Source organism: Heloderma suspectum, chromosome 4 (assembly GCF_057233095.1).
Source record: "Heloderma suspectum isolate Gila_16-S chromosome 4, 16-S_ref, whole genome shotgun sequence".
Lineage (NCBI taxonomy): Eukaryota > Metazoa > Chordata > Lepidosauria > Squamata > Helodermatidae > Heloderma > Heloderma suspectum.
In genome coordinates this window covers 103,486,789-103,511,492 of record NC_139461.1, presented here as the reverse complement: position 1 = coordinate 103,511,492, position 24,704 = coordinate 103,486,789, and the positions used below count along the sequence as shown (strand labels likewise).

Sequence of the window (24,704 nt, the reverse complement as noted above, 5' to 3'; positions counted from 1 at the left end):
CAATTGAAATGGATCTAGATAATCCATTTCATTCAAGAGTGCCTGGAGCTGTCCTACAACCACCTGCTCAAGCACCTTGCCCAGGAAGGGGATGTTAGCCACTGGCCTATAATTGTTAACATCCTCTGGGTCCAGGTTAGGCTTTTTCAGGAGTGGTCTAATTACTGCCTCTTTTAAAGCAGCAGGCACCACTCCCTCTCTCAAGGAGGAATTTACAACCTCCTGGACCCAGCCGGACAACCCCTCCTTGTTTGATTTAATAAGCCATGAAGGGCAAGGGTCAAGCACACAAGTGGTCGATCGGACTTGGCCAAGCACCTTGTCCACATCCTCAGGCCTCAATAACTGAAACTCATCCAATAAAACTGGACCAGACGGTGCTCTGAACGCCTCTACCAATGGAACTGCATTAATGGTGGTGTCCAATTCATGACGAATCTGAGCAACTTTATCCTCAAAGTGCCGTGCAAACTCGTCACAGCGTGCTACCGAGGGTTCCACCGTCTCTCTCCCTGGCCCAGAATGTAACAGGCCACGAACCACTCGGAAAAGCTCCGCTGGACGACACTGAGAAGATGCCATGCTGGTGGAAAAGAACTGTCTCTTTGCCACCCTCACCGCCACAGAGTAGGCTCGATAGTGGGCTCTTACCTGTGTTCGGTCAGACTCAGCACGAGTTTTCCTCCACCTGCGTTCTAGCCGTCTCCCCTCTTGCTTCATTGACCTCAGCTCAGGTGTATACCAAGGAGCTGGCCGGGCTCTGCTCAGAGGGAGAGGGCGCTTGGGCGCGATCGTGTCACCGCCCGAGTCATCTCTGCATTGCACAGAGCGACCTGGGCTTCGACAGGAGCACCAGCCATACCAGCAGGAAAATCCCCCATAAGGCTGAGCGCCGAAGAATTGATGCTTTCGAACTGTGGTGCTGGAGAAGACTCTTACGAGTCCCCTGGACTGCAAGGAGGTCAGATCAGTCCATCCTAAAGGAAATCAACCCTGAGTGCTCATTGGAAGGACAGATACTGAAGCTGAAGCTCAAATATTTTGGCCACCTAATGCGAAGAGAAAACTCTCTGGAAAAGACCCTGATGCTGGGAAAGACTGAAGGCAAAAGGAGAAGGGGCCGGCAGAGGATGAGATGGCTAGATAGCATCACCGATGCAATGAATATGAACTTGAGCACACTCCGGGAGAGAGTGCAGGACAGGAAGGCCTGGCGTGCTATGGTCCAGGGGGTCACGAAGAGTCGGACACGACTGAACGACTGAACAACAAATACAGGTCCAAGTTTTAGGGGGTTCTTGGCAAAGTGCCACTTCGTGCACCTCCTCCTATGCTGATGCCCTCCCCCCAGCAGGCTTACTTAGCAACAGTGGTGGGCAGCAGCAGCAGCTGTGCTCCAGTGAGCACCAGGCTGCTCCAGTGGAGATCTGGGGGCTGCTATTTTAATTTTCCACAGTCCAGTGAACAAAGCATTGCTTGGGACATTGTGGGAAACTAAAATTGGGGCTCTCTGATGCCCACTGGTGGCACCATTTTAGTTTCTCACAATACTCTCAATACTCTTGAGCAATGTTGTGTTCAGGACACTGTGGAAAATTAAAATGGTAGCTCCCAGACCCCAACTCAAGTCACCTGACACTCATGGTGGGGAGCAGAGCAGGCATTACTAATGGGCCCAGCCAGGGCTCTGGCTAATGCCTGAGGATAATGTATTGCCCTGGCCGTGGGCGTTGAACTCTTAGGTTGGAAGTGCCAAGATAGTGATAAATCAGACTCAAAGGTTTGCTTAAAAGGAGACTTTATTGAGTAACTTACAGCACACAGGCATACCAATGGTTGGATCAGACAGCTTCTCTGAACCCCCAGCCATTGGGTACAATGGGTCTTATACTGTACAGGTTAGCAATAAGCAGCGTAACAGCAGCACGCGCCCCTAGCGTTCATTCTCAGCATAGGGTAGACGTGTTTGGTTCTCAGGCACAGCCACCTGTAAACAGACTTTGCTTCCCAGGCACATCAGAGATAAAGACTCTCCTCATTAGCAAGGAATGCACCAAGAAGGCTGTTATCGACCTTTTGACTCATCTGTACATGCTCAGAGGCTTACTAGCATGGGAATTGCACCAATAATGAACTTAAGCAAGCATTACGGATCTCTAGGCCCTTCTAACACTACAAATGACTTGGCTACGCTCCTGGGCCAATACAGATACCACATGCCTAGGTTCAATTCAAGGTATTAGTTTTAACCTTCACAGCACTTCGTGGCCTGGCATCTGCATATCTACATTTGCTTCTGCCAATTAAGATAAGCAATGGGTGTCCTGCTCACTGTTCAATCACTGTACTAGCTAGTGCTGTGCAAAAAACTTCTCCAGTTTCCCAAAAGTTTTCTTCCCCCATGAAAAAAGCTTCCATTTTTCTGGCTCATCTCTCAGGGCGCTTTAAGAATTTCTTTAGAATTTCTTTTGGTGGTTGCGAGGAGGCTGTGGGGGCTGTGTGATTTTTTCCTCTTTCTTCCCATCATTCTGCAGCCCCCCTGGCCTCCCACACTTCCTGATCTGAAAATGTCCCGTGTGGGAGGAGTTACCTGGTAACATGTTCTTGTGACTTTAACTGAAGCTTTGGAAGCCAGCAAGGCTGCAGGAGGGATTTGTATAACGAAAGAAAGGACACTCACAGACATTGCTGGTCACTTCATAAGAAAGGTAAGCACAAGAACTCTAAACCCCACCTATGAGAACTTCTTCAAAGTTTTCTTCTCATTTCTAACATTTTTCAAAAGTGGTTTATTTTCTGTCAAATTGAATGAGAATGGTTTAAAAATGTGGTAGAAATCTTTGGCACAGCAGAAGGAGCTCATTCAGAAAACAGTGGGGTTAGTTAGCTATGTACATAATTCATGCTGCTTTGTATATTTTCTTTGTTTAAAATGTGCTTTTATAAATAGTGGATGTTGTGATTTTAACTATGTTTGTAAGCTGTCTAGCATGTGGTGGGATATGACTATTTTAAATATAATAAATAAAACAGTGGGCAGAGACATCCTCACTCACTTCATTGCTGGGGACATCTCATGACCATTCCGCTGACGGCGCGGGAAACTCATATGCTAAAGACTAAATGCATTTATCCATTAAGAGTCAAAGGCCTGGAGGAAAAGTAGACTGAAAGCTACCAATACCTTAGGGTGCTGTGGAGTTAAATGGAAGGAATATTTCATGAACACAGTGGAATTATATCCAAGAATGCTCTTTATCCATAGCCTGAGAAAACAGGAAAAAACATAGTCAGTTTAGTTTAGACGTGAAAATAGCTCTGCCACAGCTTCCTCCACCTTTTGTCCTTCCCCAGCAGCCCACCCCCAATAAAGCAGTATAAAAGATGCTGTATGTTTTTAATAGCCTGATGCATATACACAACATGAATCAAGTATGTCAAAAATGATTTAATCTGACTCCTTCAAAAGGGAATATCACTTGCAGGAGTATTATACTAGTCCTATTAATTTAGGATACAATCCTGTACCCACATACCCGAAAGTAAGTTACCTGGGAGTACCTATTGAACGCAGTGGGACTTACTTCTGAGTAGACGTGTATAGGATTGTGCTATAAGTTAACTTGTTAATCTTTGCAAGTACATTTTATTATGTGCAACTTATCTGTTACTTGCAGGTGTTCTACAGTTTTGCACATGATAAACTAGTCTTATCATGTGCAAAACTGTACTAGTGGAAAGGGAAAGGCTTTCTCTGAAGGTTTAAACGGCTTGGGTTATGCTATCTGAAGGACTGCTTGGACCCATATGATACTGCCCACCAGCTAAGATCGTTGGAAAGGGCTCTTCTCTAACCACTGTTTGAAACCGTTAGGCCAATAGCTATGCAGGACCGTAGCTATACACCTAGGTTTCGGAAGTTGTCTCCCCAGGAGGTCCATTTGGCCCCTCTGTTCCTGCCTTTTGATGGTGATAACTGAGTTGTGCCACAGCTCCAGTTCTTGTATATCTCCTGCTACTTTAAGATGCTTTTAATATATATATAACTTGTTGAACTGAATTGTTTTTGATATTTGTATTTTTAACTTGTGTGTGCAACTTTGAGGGCTTTCTGGTTGAAAAGTGGCATCATCATCATCATGCTCATGTTATAACATCCCTGTAAAGCTGGCATTATATTATGGTTTGTGATGTGCTGTCGGTGTTGGTACATCCTAGCATAAGCAGTTGGAGTGCCGGTACAGCGAGTATTAGGATGGTAATGACATGCAGTGACAAATAGATGCACAGTGTACTCGCACTTCAGTTTTCCAAAACATGTTATCACATCAACAATGAAGCATATATGTCTTCCCTGCAAGCAGATGCCAACGTACATCCCACCCCCAAGGAGAGAGGTGCAAGTTCTCTTTCTGAATATAAAAACATGTAATAAAAAGTGCTCTTGTCAGCTTTTTGCTGAATATTGTTACATATGACATCCTCAGGACTAGACATATTCAGAGAAACCCTCTAGATTAGGCCTCAAATCAACTTCTGTATAGGACAGACTCAAAAACTATTGAGGTGGATAGTGAATATTCGTAGTGACTTCAGATATGAGTCTAAAGATTCAGGATTATGCATAATAAAGACAAACAATTAATACCTTTAAGTCTCAGTATAATGTAGAAACCAGAAAAGAATACAGCTAGTATCATATGGCCTACTCACTCTTTGCACATCATCACTGTTGTAATATTCCAGCCCATGTGGAAATGCTCCACAGGTTGCTATTACTCTACAGGGGCAGGCAATCTTTTTGAGCCATGGGCATTTTGGCAATTTGAGAAACTGTCATGGACACCACCACAAAATGGCTTCCATCAGAGGTGTGGCTAGTCACAAAGGACAATTAACCTGCCCCAAAGACTGAGTACAAGGCAGAGATGGGGTCTGAGCCCCAACACTCCTCTCCCTTGTCCCCACTGCTCTCCCCCAAGCTTACCAGATGGAAGTGACAGGAGTCCATTTTCTTTCTTCTTTTTTTGGTGGCTAGGCAAACTGCAGAGGAAAGCATTGGCCTGCAGCCACCCACCACCTTCATTTCCTAAGAATGTCTCTGTACCCCATGTGTGGCCGAGGGGCATTAATTGGGAATGAAGATGGCAGCAGTGGAACCGATCCCAGTACCAGTATGTTAAAAAAAAAATTTTTTTTAATGTGGGAAGCATAGGGCACCTTGGCAGGCACCAGGAAAAGTGTCCTGGGGCACATTGGTGCCTGTGGGCACCATGTTGCATAACCCCTGCTCTACAGGCTGCTATTTCAGCACCTTATGCAAATGCATGCTTAGGATGGTGCATGTGGGCTGTTTGCTAGTGCAGCATCTTAACTATAACATTATTTCAGCTACATAAACTGAAATGTCTAGATTCGGTGTATGGGTCCTATTCTATATCAAATCAAATTCTGAAAATGAAACATAACATCAGTGTGGTCATAGTTTTGTTCTTGATTTTTCAAATCAACCATGTTCCCTAAACAGGATTAATATTAATCAATGTTATTCTCCTGCATTTAGAAGGTATGCAGACAAGATACTTTTTAATAAGCAGTTTGATTCAAATGTACTTATTCATTTGAATTAGGCTTCTGCTAACATACTTTCAGCACCAGAAATGACGAGCAGGCATCTTTATACTTTTCTTCGTTAGCTTCCAACGCTAAGTAGAGAGCCCTTTAAGAAAGATTGCACTGGCATTGGTATAGAATAAGGAAACAAACTAATCTAGTGCCTTTTATAGCACAAGCCTACGCAAGTCTACTGAGATGTCTCATTGAGTTCAGTGGGGTTTACTCCCAAGTGAATGTATACAAGATGCAGCCTAAAAGTCCTTTACAGTCTCATTCTGTCCATCAGTTCTTCCTTCCCAGAATGCCGAGAACCAGGCACAATGTCCCCTCTACTGGTGCAATGCCACAAATGTGGCTTCAGTGCTGGCGCCAGTAAGAGACTTTGAATCTAGAACCAGAGCTTGTAGCCCTGTATCAATTCGACACTCTTCCCTGGCACTAGCTGGAGAGGAGGTGGAGCTGTTGACGGCTCTATATGTGATATTTCAAGGACCACTTGGGCCACTGCCAACAGCAATCCAGCTCTGCATATTGGGTTTGATCCAGACTTAGTCACGCATAGAGCAGACCCAATGAAATCATGACTTAACTTGGCCATTGATTTCAGTGGGTCTACTTGAGTTATGACTAAGTCTGGATCTAACCCACTGTTTTTCTAGTGTCTGCCGCATCACTCTGGCAGATAGCTCTTCACTCATCGGGGATGGGATACTGCGGCACAAGCTTTGCACTGCCGCAATTAAAGTCATTTTATAAGTTTGAATTTTCTGTTAGCATGTCATCAGCTGCAAGAACCTCTTTCAAATCTGATCCCAAACACGGAATGCAGTAGAGTGTGAAACGAGGCACCAATTAAAAACAGCATATATAAATCTGACAGTTTATATTTCATTGAGATTGTGATGCACAAACTACTAAAGCCCAAAGCACATTCTTCTTGTCAACGTTTCAGGTAAAATGCTTTGAAAGCTAAAATGCAACGGAAAAGCAGTCCTTCAACAAACAAAAATAGATGCTTCCATGTAAATGGAAACCAAATTTTAAATATTTTCAAAAGTTATTAGAAAAATGCACATTGGATGTACTTTGTTAAATATGCTCTTGTTATACTCATCAGGCATGGAATGTAACTACATGCAAATAGCAGGCATTTCCCACTAAGACACGTTAGACAGTGCATAATTAAACAGTCATGTAGTTGACAAGAACTACTGCATGCCATCTTCACTTATATAAAAACACCTTACAGTGAATAAATGAATCTGCTGATGGAATGAAAGATAAAATTAATGTATAAACTCAAATTACTTTCCACCAAAGTGCAGATTTTAAGCCAGTGTATTCCAGCTATCCTTATTATTACAATTGCATTTAGAAGCAATATGTATCTAAACTTAGGTTCACAACATTCCACTTTATATTAACTTGTTTAGGAACCCACTGTTCTTCAAATCCTCAGTCTTTCTATAGTTATGGCTAGCACCAAAGTAGAGATTCATTACCAAAAGAGCTCATGAAAAGGGCTCACTGAGAATACGAGCATATTCTGATCTTGTCCTATATTGCTCCCTGGTTGTTTAAAAACTGTTTTTTGTTCAAATGATCAACACATATTAATTCAACAAAACATGTAATGGTAAAAACACAGAATTAGGGCTGAATAAGAGGTTTTTTTAAATCCTCAAAGCTATGTACACAGTTATCATCGGCTTTGTCTATTGCACTCATTTCCAGATTATATACTTAGGTAGTTGAACCTTAACTCTCAGCAGCGGCAGAAAGCTTTTCTAACTTGGAAACAGATAACCGTTCAAATGTGGGGAAAGAACTTATCTGATTCGAAGTATACGCACTGCTTTAGCTGTATAGATTACTCATTTGAAAATTTGCTGCAGTTCAAGCACTTGAGCATTACGGTATAAACAAACCTGTAACAGAGTGCCATCCTACGCCCAGGAGCTAAACAAAACCATCAAGAATGCTGGAAAACAAGCATGTAACATATATGGCTGTAACCATGTTTAACATACACTTTGCCTGTGCTGTCGAAGTTAAAGGTGCTGAATACAGAACACATTACCAAGCCATTTTTGTCTCATTCTGATATGGATCCAAGATGCCAAGCATGGAGACCTGGGCATGAAAACCAATTCAGCCAGCCTTAGTAAATTAGGTAAATTAGAAATCGTTTGATGGCATTCTATTGTTGCCATTGTAATCACAGTAATTTTCATTGGTAATGGTGCTTCGTGATGAAGTGGGATTCTCACAGAATAATTGTGAAAGGTATCGGAAGAATCAGGATGTAGCATCTGGCTGCAAAAAGCTCTTCAGATTCAAATTGGCATTATATTGTATCTTGAAAATTTATTAGAGATTCACATCATGCCATTTTAAGTGGAAAAGGTGAAAGCAGAGTAATTTTGTTCTATGAATTATTCATAATTATTCAGACTGGGTAAGATTGCCATCCAGGCACTGATTTCTCTGACAGTTTCTTCTGCTGAGCCTCCATTACGCTTGTCATTTTTATTTCTTTTATCTACGATCGCTTTCTTAGTTACTGAACTTGTCCCTTAGGGCTTCCTCTTCGCAAAAACTGAGTATTTCAAATCAGCAAGAATGCAAAAGATGTGCTGCTTGCTTCAAATCGCAGTTCTCCATGAGCTGTCTTTTTTTCTCCCTTCCACCCCCCATAGTATTTTAAAAACCCACATCCACAACGGTGCCTGTTAGGCTCTTTGATTAGGTTTTTTTTTCTTTAAAAAAGGAAAGAAACAGCAAAAGACAAAAATAGTATATTGAACTGAAGAAGAGTTATATTTTTCCTGAAACAACAACAACCCAGCAGATAGTGGTGTTTTGTGCTTCTTCCTTTGTTGTCAGTGTAACCCATTCTAGCTGCATAGCATCACGCAGAAAGAAACAACTGTTAAAGCAAGCTGACTTCAGTGCCCTTGTTTCCAACATGACGCGGACAAGAACTGCACTCGCGACAGGCTAATCCACACAGATATACACTTAGGAGACTTCAAAAAAAACCAATTAATAGCTGCTTATGGAAGAAGAAAATCGTAAAACAAAAAAAAAACAGCAGCAGTTGGGTAACAAAGTGGAGCGTTCAATTCTCACAGGCTGAAACCGAAACAGATTGCAATCCCAGAGATTCTCCACTTGATGGCTGGTTGTGTCATTGCTAGTCGACTTCTACCCTGCATCCATCCAAAAGGACTGGGATTGATTTAGGTCAGGGAGTCTGCTTTCTTGTTTGAGCTTTTGCTCTAACCGAGGTGAGGAACTGTGGCTAGCTAAAGGACCAGGACTAACATATTACTCTGGGACATTTAGAAGGCTTCAGCAGCAGAGCAGCAGAGAGAGGGAGGGAGAGAGAGAAAGAAGGAAAGGAAAAGAAAAGAAAAAAGAAAAGAAAGGAAAGGAAAGGAAAGGAAAGGAAAGGAAAGGGAGGTAAAAGGCCCCAGACAGTAACAGGTATCGTCTCCTTTGTCCTGTTCTTGCAGGTGTATATCGTTGTGGCATAAGCAAGTGTTCACATACAAGGCAGAAAACCAATCATTCTTCGTCAGAGGCAATTTAGGTAAAAGGCTCCAAGCAGTGCCTGCCTCAGTTCAGAGATGCTGCTAATGTCAGAAGCCAACGTGCACATCCAGGTGGTATGTTGCTCCTGCACTCTAACAAAAGTAAAAAAAAAAGAAAACAAAAAGTACAGTATATTAAAAGAGATGGAAGGTTTTTTTGTAATAAAAAAATAAAATAAAACCTATGCTACTCCATGCCCGGTTCTAGGCGTCTGCTTTGCCGCACTGCGACTAGAAAACTGCAGCAGTGAGAGCTCTGGCACTTGCGATAATGTAGAAAGCAGCAGCTCTGTGACAAAGCAGTCAGCTGACTTGCACTGTTATAATTCAATGTCCTCTCTAAAAAATAAGGCCAGTTTCTAAGGTAGCACCAGAGGGATGACCTGGCATACCAAGGCTGGCCCAAAAAACAGCAACAAAGGGACTGATGTTGGGGATTTCCCCATTATGACCCTATGTCAGCTTTGTTTGATTTCAGCTGTTTTGCATGGGGCAGCTTGTCTTCTTAATTTTGGGGAAGAAAAAGAGGGTTTCTGCTGCTTTGTAGTAGAGTTATCCTTTGGCATACAGAATTGTTCACAATATTTATAAAGAGACTGGCAAAGAAGGTAAGTTTTAATGTTGTAAGCAAAAGGTGAGCAACAGATTGGCAGGCATGGGTTAGAGAAAGGTTTTTACATGACTGTGATCCAGATCACAGATCCAGATCACAGTCATGTTAGAAGCAATGGGTGCTATGGGGAATAGAAACAAAGCACAGAAAGCCAAAGTTAAGAGCCTAATTGTAGCACCTTTAATTCTTACATTGGCACTCAAGTTGCAGTCCTTTGTAGGTGACAAACATTTGGCAGACTTTCCAGCTAAAATCAATAGGAGCTACTACTGATGAATAGTATTTGGAAAATCAGAACAGCATGTTTACATTACAGATTGAAACCAGTTTCAAACATGTTTAAGTGTCATAGTATTAAATCAAGGATCTCTGGAAACTATAGTTCTATGAAGAGGCCAAGTTTCCTAAAGAAGAATTCTCAGCATCCTCATAAATGAACAGTTCCTACAACAACAAAGGAGTCCTGTGGCAGTTGCTAGGCTTTTGAAAGATTTGGGTCCAGACTCACAGGACAAAAATCTGCATAAAATTGCATATACTAATATACATGCACATTTTATAATATATGTACATTTTAAAATAATTACTAGGATTTGTTTTTTAAATTCACAGAAGGCAAAGCCATCCCCCTGTTCCTTCCCTGATTTCTCTCTCCCCGCACTCCTGGTGAAAACTCACCTCATGCAATTATGCTTAGAAGCTTCCCTTAACACTAATGTTTTCTAAGCTTAATTGCTGTGTGTGTGTATATGTGTTAGGGGGTACTCCATCATGCGGGGAGGGAAGGGTTAAGCCACAGTGCAGTCTGCCTTGAAAATCACTCCCTTTCATGGCAATTAAGCTTAAAAAATACATCTTCTGTTGGCATCAGCGGACACTCAGAGCTCTGTGGAATAGATCTGGATTTGGGTATAAACACCAAAATGTATAGTTTGGAGTGGACTGGCAGAAACCAGCAGGACCACAATCTTTCTGTCTCCCCATCTTAAACTAGGGCTGCAATCCTAGGGCTGCACACTTACCGTGGAGTAAGTACCATTCAATTCAGAGGGCTTACTTATAAGAAATCATGCATAGGATTAGGTTGTTAGGCTATGATTGGCCTGATCCAATGACCTAGTCTCACCACGTAGGTTTCTCTTCCATCTAGGCTCCTATCTATAGCACATAATAATATGAGTTGAAGCAAACATTTCCCTAATCAACCAGCTAAGAAGTACAGCCATGATTCCATCTCTTCCTTGCTATTTTTGTGTCCCTTACCAAAAAAAAAAAAAAAAGATAGCTATATCCAGGAAGGCATTAAGACTATCATTTTTCAGGGAATACCCAAGTGTGTGTGTGTGTGTGTGTGTGTGTGTAGAGGGCAGTCATCACTTGCATAACTGCTGCCCTCTCTTAAAGGGCCATCTATAATCTCAAACCTAATATTGCTGCATTTCAGTTGTGGCTTATAAGACTTTCAGTGCAGATGACCTGTAAGGGCTGAGCAGTATTGTTGTGTGAATGCTGGCAATTATATTTGCTGTCACCATCAGACTCCTGAAAACTGCCTAACGCAGATGTATTTTGTGGCTGTAGAAAAGATGGAAAATGTTCCTCTGCTGGTGACAGCCACCATTCAAAGTCTGCTTCTTCTGTATGAATTAATCAGGCATTGGGAAGCCCTCCCAGGTACTTAGGTTAAATATCCATTTTGAAGGATTTTAGGGGAGAAGAGGTAGAGTCTCTCTCTCTCTAAATAATTCCTCTTTCTTCATATTGGGAGCATCATCATCAGAAAGCTCCTCTTCCCCCCAAATCCTACAAACTGAAGGAAATATAGCTGAGGTTTGAAACACTAGGAAGAATAGCTGCACGAAAATCCCCCAAAAGGCATGGGGGAGTTTTTTTTAAATAACCCAGCACCTTTCCTTGGTCCTTGCAAAGACTGATGGAAGGCCTTAGAATTATCCAGAGGCTGGTGGCTGTGCTGGTAACAAGTGTTGGGCCCTCAGAAGTAAACACAGGGGAGAGGAATAGACATATACATACATATACCTACCTACCTACCTACATATATATATATGAATGATAGAAAGACTAACAACAGAGTATTCAAAAATATACATTAAGCTAATGTTTCAGCTTATGTATATATATGTGTGAATGAGTGTGTGTGTGTGTGTGTGTATATGAACCAACCAGTAAAGATCTTATGGAAGCCTTCAGGTTATACAGAAGAAAGGTTCTGTGTAACTCAAAAGCTTACGCAGTATCTTTAAAATAATTATTGTTATTCATTAATTCCACATTTAGACCTGGTTTGCACGTCAAACAACCCATGGCTTGTTAACCACGGGTTGTTTGGGAGTGTGTGGGGGTGAGCAAACATGCAGATTCCCACCTACCCACTTCCATTTTCAATTAACAACTCAGGAACGCCCATATTCTTGGGTTATTTCATGATGTGTGAACCTAGAAACTGGGTTGTTTAGGGGCTGAACAACCCAGCATTGACCCAACAACAAACACCTAAATAACCCAGAATTTCCAGGTTTGGATGTCACAAAACAACCCAGGATGTTAACTGAAAGTGGAAATGGTGAGTGGGCGGGAGGAAGCGCACTCACTCACTCCTGCACATCCTCACCAATTCCTGGGTTAAACAACCCAGGAATTGGCCACGACCAGGTTTTAGAATTAACTAGCATATTACAAAAATGACTATTGTCACACCAAATTCAATCCCAGTTTCCAAGCCTGTGTGGCTATTTCAGTTGCTAAATAAGCCAAACTGTTCTAATTTACATCCAAGATTCTGAATATTACTTTGTGATGTATATGAAAACACCTCAAAAACTGATTGCTAAATTGCTGTCTGTATGTGCAGTTGCAGAAGTCAGCTAAGTGACGGGCCCAAGCAAGGGCTGAGAAATACTCGCCCAGGGCAACTATGTGCCCTCTATTAGCCAAGCATTTCTTGGTGGAGATGGTGGGCAACCATCGGAAACAAATCCTCCTTTCCACCACAACTTTGAAGCTACCTTTCGGAAATGGGAGAGGAAGACAATGTGTTCAAAATGTCTCTCCAAAGCCAGCTCCCAGACTGTATTCAGGAGTGTGGGAAATGCACCTCCTCCCTTCATCTCCTGCCCCAGATTTAGCATCCACCCACCCACCCAGTTCCTGTCAGTTTCCAAGATTTTGTTTCTTGATCATACTAAGCATGACTCCAATAGAATAGTTGAAGCTGGGTTTTAGAGGGAGAGGGAACAAGCCAGAGAAAGTATGGTGGACAGGGGCTGTGGCTCAGTGGTAGAGCACATGCCTTGTATGCAGAAGGTCCCAGGTTCAATCCCCAGCATCTCCAGGTATTGCTAGGAAAGAATCCTGCCTGAAACCCTGGAGAGCTGCTGCTGCCGGTCAGTGTCGACAAAACTGGGATAGATGGACCTGTGGTCTGACTCAGTATAAGGCAGGCTCCTATGCTCCTGAAATTAGCCGTGAGACAGTTCTGTTGAAATTAGCAGGACATTTAAACACCCAAGTGCCATTTCAGAAATTATGATTTTGCTATACGGATATAAATCCAGCATACTAGAAAACATGTGGCAAAATCCAGATGTGTCTATTTTGCCTGTTGATATATTTGGGAAATTTATTGTGCATTCAGCTGCCTAAAGTCCAATAGACTTTTACTGGACTTATGCATTACTAACTTTCTCCAGATTGTGCCCAGTGATGAGCAGAGCAATGGAACAGGGCAGACCTCTGAGGACCCTGAGTCATGTGATTAGAGCATTTCTTCAAACCATTGCACTACATCTCAGCCAACCTTCACTAACTTGGTGCCCTCCAGATATTTTGAATTTCAACTTCCATCAGCCCCAGCCAGCATGGCCAATGGTCAGGACTGCTGGGAGTTGTCGTCCAGAACACCTGGAGGGTACCAGATTGGGAAAGGCTGGTCTCAATTTTTATGCTACTTGTGACTGCTTGTTTATTTATTTAAAACATTTGTATCCTGCCCTATATCATTAAGATCTCAAGGTGGCGTACAGATAAAAACAATTTAAACAGTATAAAACAATGAATAATTTAAACAGCTAAAAGCATATTAAGGCGGCAATCCTATGCATGTTTAGACAAAGGCATACAACTCCCAGCATGCCCTGGCCAGAAATACTGGCCGAGGCATGCTGGGAGTTGTAGGCCTTTTCTCTGTCTAAACACACATAGGATTGCGCCCTAAACCATTAAACAATCTAATACCAATTAGAAAATCTAAAACAATAAAACAGTGTGTGACTTTAGGGAATTCAATTAGCCCTCAAAGGCTTTGATGAAAAGCCATACTTTTAACCTGGCACCGAAATGAAACCAACATCTGCGCCAACTGGGCCTCCAAGGGGAGGGTATTCCATAACTGGGGTGTCAGAGCAGAGAAGGCCCTCTCCCACGTCCCACCATAGTGTATGTTTCACACTGGTGGGATGCAGAGGAGGGCCTCTCCAACACATCTCAATCTTCAGGCAGGCATATATAGGGAGAGGCTATATAATTAGTGTTGACTGCCAGAAAACAACAAGTTGCTTGGGGGTGGGAGGTGGGATCTGCCCCCTGTATGACAGTATGTAAGGGTTTTTCTCTGTGTGGGGGCATGTGGCATGCGTGTTTCTGAATGAAAAAGGGGCATGTGAAAAGGTGTTTTTTGTGGCTTAGTATCATGCACGGCTGAATTGCTGGATGGCGGGAGACTTGTGAGCACATGGTATAGCTGTACACCTTAGATGAACATAGGATTTTTTGTGGGCTGTATCCAGCCCTTTTACCACTGCCACTGTGCCACAGGGGTATGACCCCAGGCACACACATTCCATCCCTTAACCCCCACCAGGAACCCTTCCTGGGCACCACACCTTGACACCGTGAGTCCTGCCCCTGGGGTCCTGCCCAGGTACCATAATTTTATCATTCAGGAACTAGCACTCCAATCCCCCCCACCCCCCAAGTTCAGAGTGAGCCTTGAAGTTTCTTTGCTACTTTCTCACATTGTCCTAAATGCAGAGTGTAATATTAGACGCCTAGAAAGAGGGAATCTTTTTCTACTCAAAGGCTATACTGTCTCAAGGGAAATCTATTGGGGGCATCATGCCAGTGGGTGTGCCCAGAGGCAAAAATGAGGGGGGCAGTCACCCCACATACTGTCTCCTTTCTCTCACCCTCCCCATCCATTCATACTCCATCCATCTATCCATCTCACTCTCTTTTCCACCGCTTTCTCTTTCTCCCTTCTTCCTCTTCTCTCTCTCTCTTTTCCCCCTTTTCACAGGGGGAGGGGGGTTGCAGCCCAAAAGCACTAATGGATGCTTTTAAAAAAAAAAGCCAAATAGCTGCACAGGTGATGGGGCTGAGGAAGGGACATTGTGGGCTGGATGGGGAGGCCTCAGCTGTGCATTTGGCCCATGGGCTGGAAGTTCCCTACACTTGGCCTAGAGAAAACGTGTTTGTTAGCACAGCTTTGGCAATTAAAAACAAAATGGTGAAATGACCTGTATGCTAAATTTACCTAACAGCAAGATCCTATGCATGTTTACTGAATAGGTTGATGGTTTAACTCCCAAGTAAGTGTGCATAAGATTAAGGCCTTATTCATTCCTCATTTGTTTTTAAATGTTTGTGGTTTGTTGGGTTGGAACACACACACAGTGTGTGTGTGTGTGTGTGTAATATATATATACACACACACACACACACACCATGTAATTCTGTATTATTGCCTGTCTCTGACTCAGTAATACAACTCATTTTGCTTGTTTAATCAATTACACTTCACACACACACACACACACACACACACGGAATGAGAATATCAGCTCAACCATAAGTGGGACTGCAATCAATTCCACAGCAAAACAACCCACTTCTGTTGTTCCCTTCTTTCTACTGGGTGGTCATGGATTTAAATGGTGGTTTTGCTCACAGTCATTGCAGGCTTCCATTTTAATTTATTAAGCAATAATGTAAGAAAGAAACATGCCACCCTGCTTTTCCTTGTATAAGAATGTATTGCATTTCTTATTTATTTGCACACCCCTTAAATAAATTTCAGCTCAGAGAGATTCATAGAACAATCTTTTGGACCAGATATTCATCTGGGAGGGTTGAGAGGTTAGGATGAGAAGGAAAATATGAAAACAGTGTGGGGAGTAGTGTTTGGGATGTATGTGCATGGTTTAGCAAGGAATTGGTCACTGGAGTATACAAAAGCGAGTGAGATGGAAGGGATATGATAGAGATTTTAAAATATCTGTCTATGGAAGGGATGGGCAAAGGGACCATTAAAAAGGGTAGAATAAACACAGGGGCAGGAAATCTTAAAATACTGCAAGCCACCCACGGCATGGTTAACAATGGTTTCTGTTGGAAAGCATGTTAAATAAGGACTGGGAGCCGGGAGATCCGGGTTCTAGTCCCCACTTGGCCATGGAAGCTTACTGGGTGACTTTGGGCCAGTCACAGACTCTCAGCCCAACCTACCTCACAGGGTTGTTGTTGTGAGGATACAATGGTGAGGAGGAGGATAATGTAAGCTGCCTTGAGTTCCTTGCAAGAGGGAGAAAGGCGGGGTATAAATGCAATAAATAAATAAATAAATAAATACATACAGTTTCCACTTTCCCACTGTAAATATAGTGATGAGAGTGCCCTTTGTGGTCCAATGAGCATAGCCAGGTACTGTGCCTGTTCAAATTAAAGCCTCCTTTTTGTTAGCTGTACAGAAAATGAAATTTATTTAGTACAAGTATAGGTTCACAAAGGGCATTTGTGGTGGTATATAAGCATGTGAAGTATCTGAGTGAGCACTTTCTCCCTTACCAGTCTGCCTGGTCACTGAGGTCATCAGATGAGGATCTGCTGGGCATGCCCCATTCAAATCTAAATTGGAAGGTGGAGGTGTCTCTACTTTTTACATTGCAAGGATCATGTGGGTGAGAGGAATGGAACCCTCCCCTCCCTTATCTTTGCATGCTCTGTTGCTTCAATCCCTTTGCTCATCAGCCCACCGCACTTCAGCTGGGTTGCACAGTCCCCTTCCCCACCCACAAGAATAACTGCAGAAGTCAAGTAAAATGATGTAAGGAATAATCCAGTAGCCAAATAAAGACTGAAGCCAGACTTACTACCAGTAGATTATTAACAAGTAACAACCACGTACTTTAAAAAGCAAGATAACGAGAGACTATCGTCCAAGTATATTTTCACCACTAGATCACAGACACCCTGAAATTAATCTCTAGGCTGGACCAGTACTGAATAGAGCATCTTCTCTGTTGTTGGAAGATGGATGCAATATTTGACAGGTGAGTTAGGAGTAAATCCAGGGAGCTCATTTCCAGCAGTGCTTCCCACCACATCTTCAATGGTGGACTAGTCGCCAGCCATCCTTCTTGCTGTCAGATATGAGTAATCATCCGGGTTTGGTGCAGGTTCCAAATGGTAGCATTAAGCTAGTATAGAGAGAGCTGTATGCCCTCTCTGTAGGTGGTAACCTGCCACATCTTGTATTCATGAGAAAACAAGTGAATGGAGAAAATCCAGGTGTATTTTAGTTAAGCATTATGCAGCACTTCTGTGATACGTTGTAGCACAGCTCTTTGGCTCAGGACTTCAGCAGAAAGATACTGATATCTGAGTTGTAACCCCTTCATTTTGTGGGTGTTGTAGATTTGTGTGAGTTTGAGGCCAGTGTTTCAAGTTTTAGGGAGGGGACTTAGCTATCATGTCATAATGTTTATTTCCTCTGAATATTTTATTATTGCATTTATATCAGAGTCTCAGAAGAACCGGTTATATCCCGCCTTTTTTCCTCTTGCAAGGAACCCAAGGTGGCTTACATTATCCTCCTCCTCTCCATTATATCCTCACAACAACAACCCCGTGAGGTAGGTTGGGCTGAGAGTGTGTGACTGGCCCAAAGTCACCCAGTGAGCTTCCATGGCCAAGTGGGAACTAGAACCCGGATCTCCCAGCTCCCAGTCCAACACTCTTGCCACTACACCACACGGGCTGAATATGGAAGATAAATATACACCACACGGGCTGAATATGGAAGAGTCTGTCTTCTGCAGACTCCATTTGTAGCCTCCCCTTTCAGGAACCCCCAAAACAGAGGCTGTTCCCACAGATTTCTCTGATCTTAAAGCAAAGCATGTGCTCACGTTTTCCAGCAGTGTTTTACTTTTCCATTAGGTCTAGGGAAGTGCTGAGTGCCATATTAGATGCTTGTCCTATCCCTACTTTGACCCGACAACCAGCTAAACTGTTCTTTCATGAGATTCAGCAGCTCTGGTATTTTGAAATGAATATCTCCCTGCTTCAATTTGAAACAAGTCTTACACAGCCATCTTGCCTGTTACATCAGCATTCTGGCTTTTAGAAAAGGTACATGTTGTATCAGCAAACAGAATAACAATGCTTTCCCCCCTCCTCTCTCATGAATTTCCCCAGAACTGTAACTGAATAGCTGAATTCCTGAACCACCTTAGCTAATCCTGTAAAATGATAAAATTGGATGTTAAAATGTATGTGCCTATTATTATGCAGTAGGAGAGCCATGTTAGTACAACACAATAATTAAACACCAGCCTACGTTAAACATGTTTGCCTGAATCAATGTCTGATTATTTGTTTAATTTTAAATGATGAGTAGAATCCTGTTGAGGCTGTGAATCACAGACAGATAAAACAGTGAGTATTATCTCAAACAAGTAACAAATTTAAATCAGCTTTGGTGTTCCCATAACAAGTTGCTGTTTATTGTAGTGCTACCAAGAAAGTTTCAGCCAGATCAAGTATAGCTACAGAACAGTCACTTCTCCCAGGTAGAAATTTAACCTTTGAGATTGTGTGTGTGCACACCCACACACACACGCATCTGGATAGGGTGGAAACCTTTGGTCAGATGGTACAAAACCAAAACCAAACCAAACCAGAAAAAAGCACCTCACCCTTCAGGCCAATTTAAAACAGGCCAGGTGCCAAATTCATTTGGTTTATATAAGTACATATAGACAAAACCTCAGGCACAATTAGTGTTCCAAGTTTTGTGAAACAAGAGAGAACAGACACTGTGCCCTTTAATAGGAGACATAAATGTTTATAGGTTTTGATAACAACATGTACTATATAATGCATGGACTGTATGACTGAGTGGTTTAAAAGTAATAATTGCAATACTAAATTGCATTTGCTTAGTTCCTATATGGTGCCAGAAATATGGTAGACATAGTGAAAGAAGTTTCAAGGAAGGATTTTAAAGAAGCAGTGAAAGAAGCGTAGTGAGAGGTCACAGGTGTATGGCACACAAGAGATCATGCGCCTGTTTTTTCTTATGTAACTGTAGTCTAAACAGATAGTAAACATAATTTATTTGGTTGCTGTGCTAAATGTTCTCACAGGCACTCATTTATACAAACATAAATATGTACAAGCACACATATATGTATTTTAAAATTTGCTCATAAGGACTGATTACATATTAAATGTTATGCATACATTAGCCCTGATGCTGATTTCTTTTAAGCAGCTTTGAGAAGAGAATTTTGACCACAGAAGAATTGGGAGGACAGGGTGATGACCCCTTTCCCCACACCACACTGCTTCTCTGCTCCAATTGCTCCCTGCAAATTATTTTCCCCCATGCAGATTTCAAAACTGGAGTGTGTTTTGAATGCTACTGGTAGGAAAACAGCTTAGAGAAGTCCATTAGGAGTAGGGAAAGGGTGCAGGTAGAAAAGGGGTTGAGCAACAGCCCCCCTTGTAGGTTTCTGCTCATAACACCCACCTGCTTTTCTTCTTCTATGTCAGTTTGTCTATATCAGCATATATATATCATGCAATTCCTGCAAGATGGTGCCTAGTTTTTCCACATTTGTGGCAATGTAATTGGGTAGGTATTTACTGTGAATGTTTCTCCAGGCATGATACCATTAAGAAGTAATTAGGGATCTTTTTGACTCAGAAGTTATCTGGTGTAGCAAAATATGCTGAGCAGTAGCACCTTCCCCCCCCCCCCACCTATGCAAATCAGACTTTTCTAGTCATTTGACTTCATTTGAGATTATATAACATTTTTTATTGATGTGTCCTTCAACATAATATACATAGTACATTATCTGTAGTTTTAATCATGGGTCCCTTGAATTTTAGGCATGAATGCAGTTACTTGAAAGTTGTTCCATTAGTTTCACTAAGCTTCTGCATTTGAGCCTTGGCAGTCAAATACAGGTAAAGACCCTGCTGCTGCTGCAGTTGCAGCTGCAGTGATACAAAGGCTTATCCCTGATCCAGTTAACATCGGCAGGATTGTGCTTTTTATCTCTACTGTACTGCCCTTCATAATTATTCTTCTACACCTAGAACTGACTTATACTGCATTCTCTCGATTTGCTGGATCAATGTAAAGCCTCATTTACATTTCATTTTGCCCCATTATTTCAGCACCACAATTTGCAGTGCTGTCCTGGGCTGCTTAACCCTTCCACAACAATGGAAGGGTTAAGCAAACAAAGGAATACTGGAGTTTTCATGGAATCGGCATGGCTCCGCACAGGGCTCCACAAAGGACTGCACTGCACCATTATAAGTTGCTGACAGAAACATATTTCCAGGTGGGTGGGATTGGAAGTGAGCATCATCAGACTGGCAGGGGCTGCTCAACCAATAAGAGAGACTCCCCCTCTCCAGGCGCTACTCCCCTTAATGGCAATCTCAGGAAGCCTCATTGACCACAACAGGAATTACTTCTGAGTAGACTTCCCGGACCAATGCCCCATTCTGCCCATTTCCCCCCCCTTTCCCTCTAAATACCAGGCTACCACATTAGCAGGCACCCCTGAATAAACGCTGTCGTGCAATAGTGCAAATGCATGATACTGTATTTTGAGGTACAAGCCTCATTGACTACAACAGGAGTCAGCAGGCACCCCGAACCAATGTGCTATCGCGCGATAGCACAAATGCATGTTAATACTATTTCGTGATAGAGTGTGATAGCAAGATACTGACATAGAGGGTATGCGTATTGATACCATATTGATGTGCAGTGGTGTTCTAATGAGATAGCACCTTAGCATGTAATACAAAGGCTGAACTGTGAAGCTTGCGAAACGGGACTGAAGGACACAAAGGAACATTGGCCATGGATCCTCCCCACATGTACTTCTGGGGAAGTGACCTGAGATAAACCTGATTTTCAGTCTGTAGTGGTAGTACACGCTTGCTTGCAATAGCTCACGTATACACACTAGTGATCTAGCACTTATTTTCACTGTGTTTTTTAAAAGTTGGCCCCTCAGCATCCTGCTTGAAAAGGCATTGAAACTTCCAGAAAACAGGAACGGAATGGGTTGGGTCAGTAGGGTCACAGGCAGGTGAGCAACACACCCCCACGGGCAGGGCTAAACGCCCCCATGGGTAGGACTATGATACCAATACAAGTACAAGTGATGGAACACACCCCAACAGGACTGTAACCGAGCTGAAGTAAAGAGGAAAAGTCGGACTATAACCAGTCTCAGAAGAACCGGTTTTTCTGCGATAAACTCCGGGATGCCTGCTGGATGGCCACGACGTCATGTAAACCGCGTGACCTCCGCATGCTGCCAGGTTGGAGTAAATCGCTGGTGGAAACACATCCCTGGTGCAACAGCCCTTCACAATGCTGCTATGTATTTTTGCTCTATACAGCAGGCCATAGGACTAGGCTGTGTTTCTAAACATTTGGTTTGTTCATTTTAGTCCTCTCACAGTACTTATCAGTTCCAAAAATAAAATGTGAGTATTAAAAGGGGGGGGGGAGGGATAGTTCTGATTCACGGGAAGCTGAATTCTGCGATCAGTACCATCTTCTGTGCTTTTTCCTGTGTTTTTGCAGAACCATGGCATACAAACAGTTCTATTGTATCGTATTAAACTACATCCAAACTCCATACAATATTTTTCTGAAATTTCTAAATTGTCTTTCCTTCCAAAGATGACCAGGCCAATATACAGAAAATATATAACAACAGAGTTATAGAACCATCATATTAAACTCGTGGAGAGTAAGCCCCTGGGACCACTGGGCTCCCAGGAAATCTTTCTGTTTAAGGCCCTTTTCTCCAAAAATCAATCCTCGAGGTGGTAGCAATAGTTCTGAGAGAGAACATGGGAGCTTTGCACACCCATTTCCACCACTCTGAGAAGAAACATGCAGCCACCATTCTAAACATGTTGTTCAGTCCAATCTCTGTCTTACTGTACACCCTCTTCTACAGCTGAAAAGAAGATAAGATTTTTTTGACCGAGATGTTGTAAATGCTTGAGATGAAGGTTAAGTTCATCAGGGACCATTCAGGGTAGTAAGGTTCACTGTGCACATGTGTTTTCAATTTCTAAACAACAAAACAGCATTAATTTCCAAATGGTGACATTAAAATTCAACTACAAATGTGTACGCGCGCGCACACGCACACAATAGGGCAATGTAGTCAGGAAGCCGCTAAAAGGAAATAGCATACTCGACAGCAAGTAAACTATTAACTGACACCAACTGTTGCAGCTGCAGGTAAAACAAATCAATGATAACGTTGCACCTGGCCTTCTATAAAATGCTCCCTGTGATTTACACTACAGATTGTGATAAGTGAGCATTTTCTAGTTTGGTAAATAATAATTTTAAAAGGTTTTGTTGTATTTAGGAACAGCTGAAAGCATTCTGCTTAGCACAAACTTTTGTCTGAGTTGCAGATTTATGATTTACAAGACAAAGTCTGGCCAAGAAGAACAAAAAATTTGGTATATAGACTGGAACATACTGGTTGACTTATCTACCTCAGTGCTTTTCAGATAAAGACAATAATGACTTTTCAGTGAAATAACATACTAGTCTTTCTTATGCAATTGTTCTTGTTTTTCAAAAATAAACCTATTTATGCCCTAAGATTGACCACAGAGGCCTAGCTCCCATGCCTGCCAGTAAGATCTATTCGGTTGTCAGGCACAAGAGATAGGGTCTTTTCCGTGGTGGCTTCGTCCTTATAGAATATCCTTGCATAGGATGTGCCTGGCTCCCTCTCTGAATATTTTAAAATGGGCCTTAAAGGCCTGGATGTCCCAGTCTACTTTTAAATGAATGGTTGCTGATCTTTATTATGTACAGTGGAGTTTTTACTGTTGCTGTTATTTTAATAAACATTTTATGCTGTTGTTTTAGTTGATTGTATTCTATATTTTATTGCTTTATAATTTTATCTTGTAAATTTCCTTGAGGAGGTTTTGCCTCAAAAGGTGGTATAAAAATATTTTTCCCTTATAATACCTGCCAAATGTTATTACTAAGGTTATGTTGAATTATTCTTTGTGTTTTGGTTTCCACCACTTTCTGAAATCAACTAATTTTTGGCCATCTTTCACAGCCTGTTTCAAAATGTTAGCAGTGTTTTTAAACTGAGTTCATCAACCAGATACAAAGGTAAAATGAATACAGAAGAACTCAACAAATCAATATAAATTAACAAAGAGATCATATGCAGTTTTGAGACAAACATATAGTATGATTGAATAAATTGCCACTGGAATTCTACTGTTAGGTGACAACATCACTGTACTGTGATATGGTTGGTCAATAGATAAAGGCCCATAAATGGCAGTGTTTAGGGACTGAGGAGTTGTGGGCATTAGCAGCAGTGGTGGACCAGAAAGCCAGTAAAAAAAACAAACCCACAGCAGCACAGCAAAGCACAGAAAATGGAAAATGGTGCGAAACCATCTTTGATAGAACTGCGGAAAATTAGATAAGAAGTTTGTTATATATTGTTTTCTTTTACTGTTTATGTAATCTGCCTTGAACTATATGACAAAAGGCAGGATATAAATATTGCAACTAATAAACAGTGTAGTATCTGATGTGGTGTCTCTGCTAATGGAAGGCTCTTTGATCCAGCAGAGGCTTCTGTTAGCAGAATAGGGTGGGAGATGATTTTCGCCAATTCCCCCGCCCCCTGTAGCTCATGGCACACACCCCCCATCTGTTCCAGAGGGTTGGGGGAGGGGTTCAAGAACAGTGTATGAGGTTTCACCATGAAGGTAAATTTTTTTTAAGCCTCCCTCCCCATTCTGCGATGGAAGCCTTTTTGGAATCAAAGACCCATCTACCAGTGGAGGGACCCCTCTAGATACAACCTGTAAATGCCACAGAAACCACCTTTTATATATCAACACCTTGTATTTTGATATGAGATACAAACCAAAAAGGAATTATATTACAGCTCTAGTTATATTTGTAGATGCAGTACCACTCACAGTATGTGAAATTAACTGACCCATAACAATTTCATTTTATAGGACAGGTTGATGCAGATTAATGGAAATATTCTTGGCTGCGGTTGGGCAAAATTGCCCCAAACACTGGGTGTTGCTGACATTCTAACTGATTTAGAAATGTCTCTCTGGTTAATACTGCTTAGAGCTAATGTTCCAGATCATCTACAGATTCAGGCATGTTTGGGGATAAGTGATAGAAGAAACAGGACAGTGCAACAATGCACTGTAATTATCTCTTAGATACTGTAGGCTCCGGGAATCAAGCTGGCTGAAGCCTCACCCACTTAGTTAGAATATTACCTAACTAGAGGAGTTCTGACAGATCAGCAGAGACAGCCTTGTTCTCTCCATTTCCCCCCCTTTAAGACCACAACACATGAGACTGTAGGGCATAATACTTGGACATAGTGCACACCATTCAAAAGCCAATCCTGGTCACGCTTAAATTCATAAAGGCTTTCCATGGGGCCTGATGTCAAACAGAAGATATCAATGGAGACTTATGATTACATCTGAAACACATTTTACAG

The 24,704-nt window shown here is 42.1% G+C and overlaps 1 long non-coding RNA gene across 1 annotated transcript in view; it reads right to left on the bottom strand.

The window, feature by feature from the left end:
* Nucleotides 1-24,704, bottom strand: part of LOC146347223 (uncharacterized) — a 50,351-nt gene that overhangs the window by 19,707 nt on the left and 5,940 nt on the right. The window contains exon 2 of the long non-coding RNA XR_014790202.1: nt 3,185-3,266. This is a non-coding gene — a long non-coding RNA (uncharacterized LOC146347223). The remainder of the gene's footprint in view (nt 1-3,184; nt 3,267-24,704) is intronic.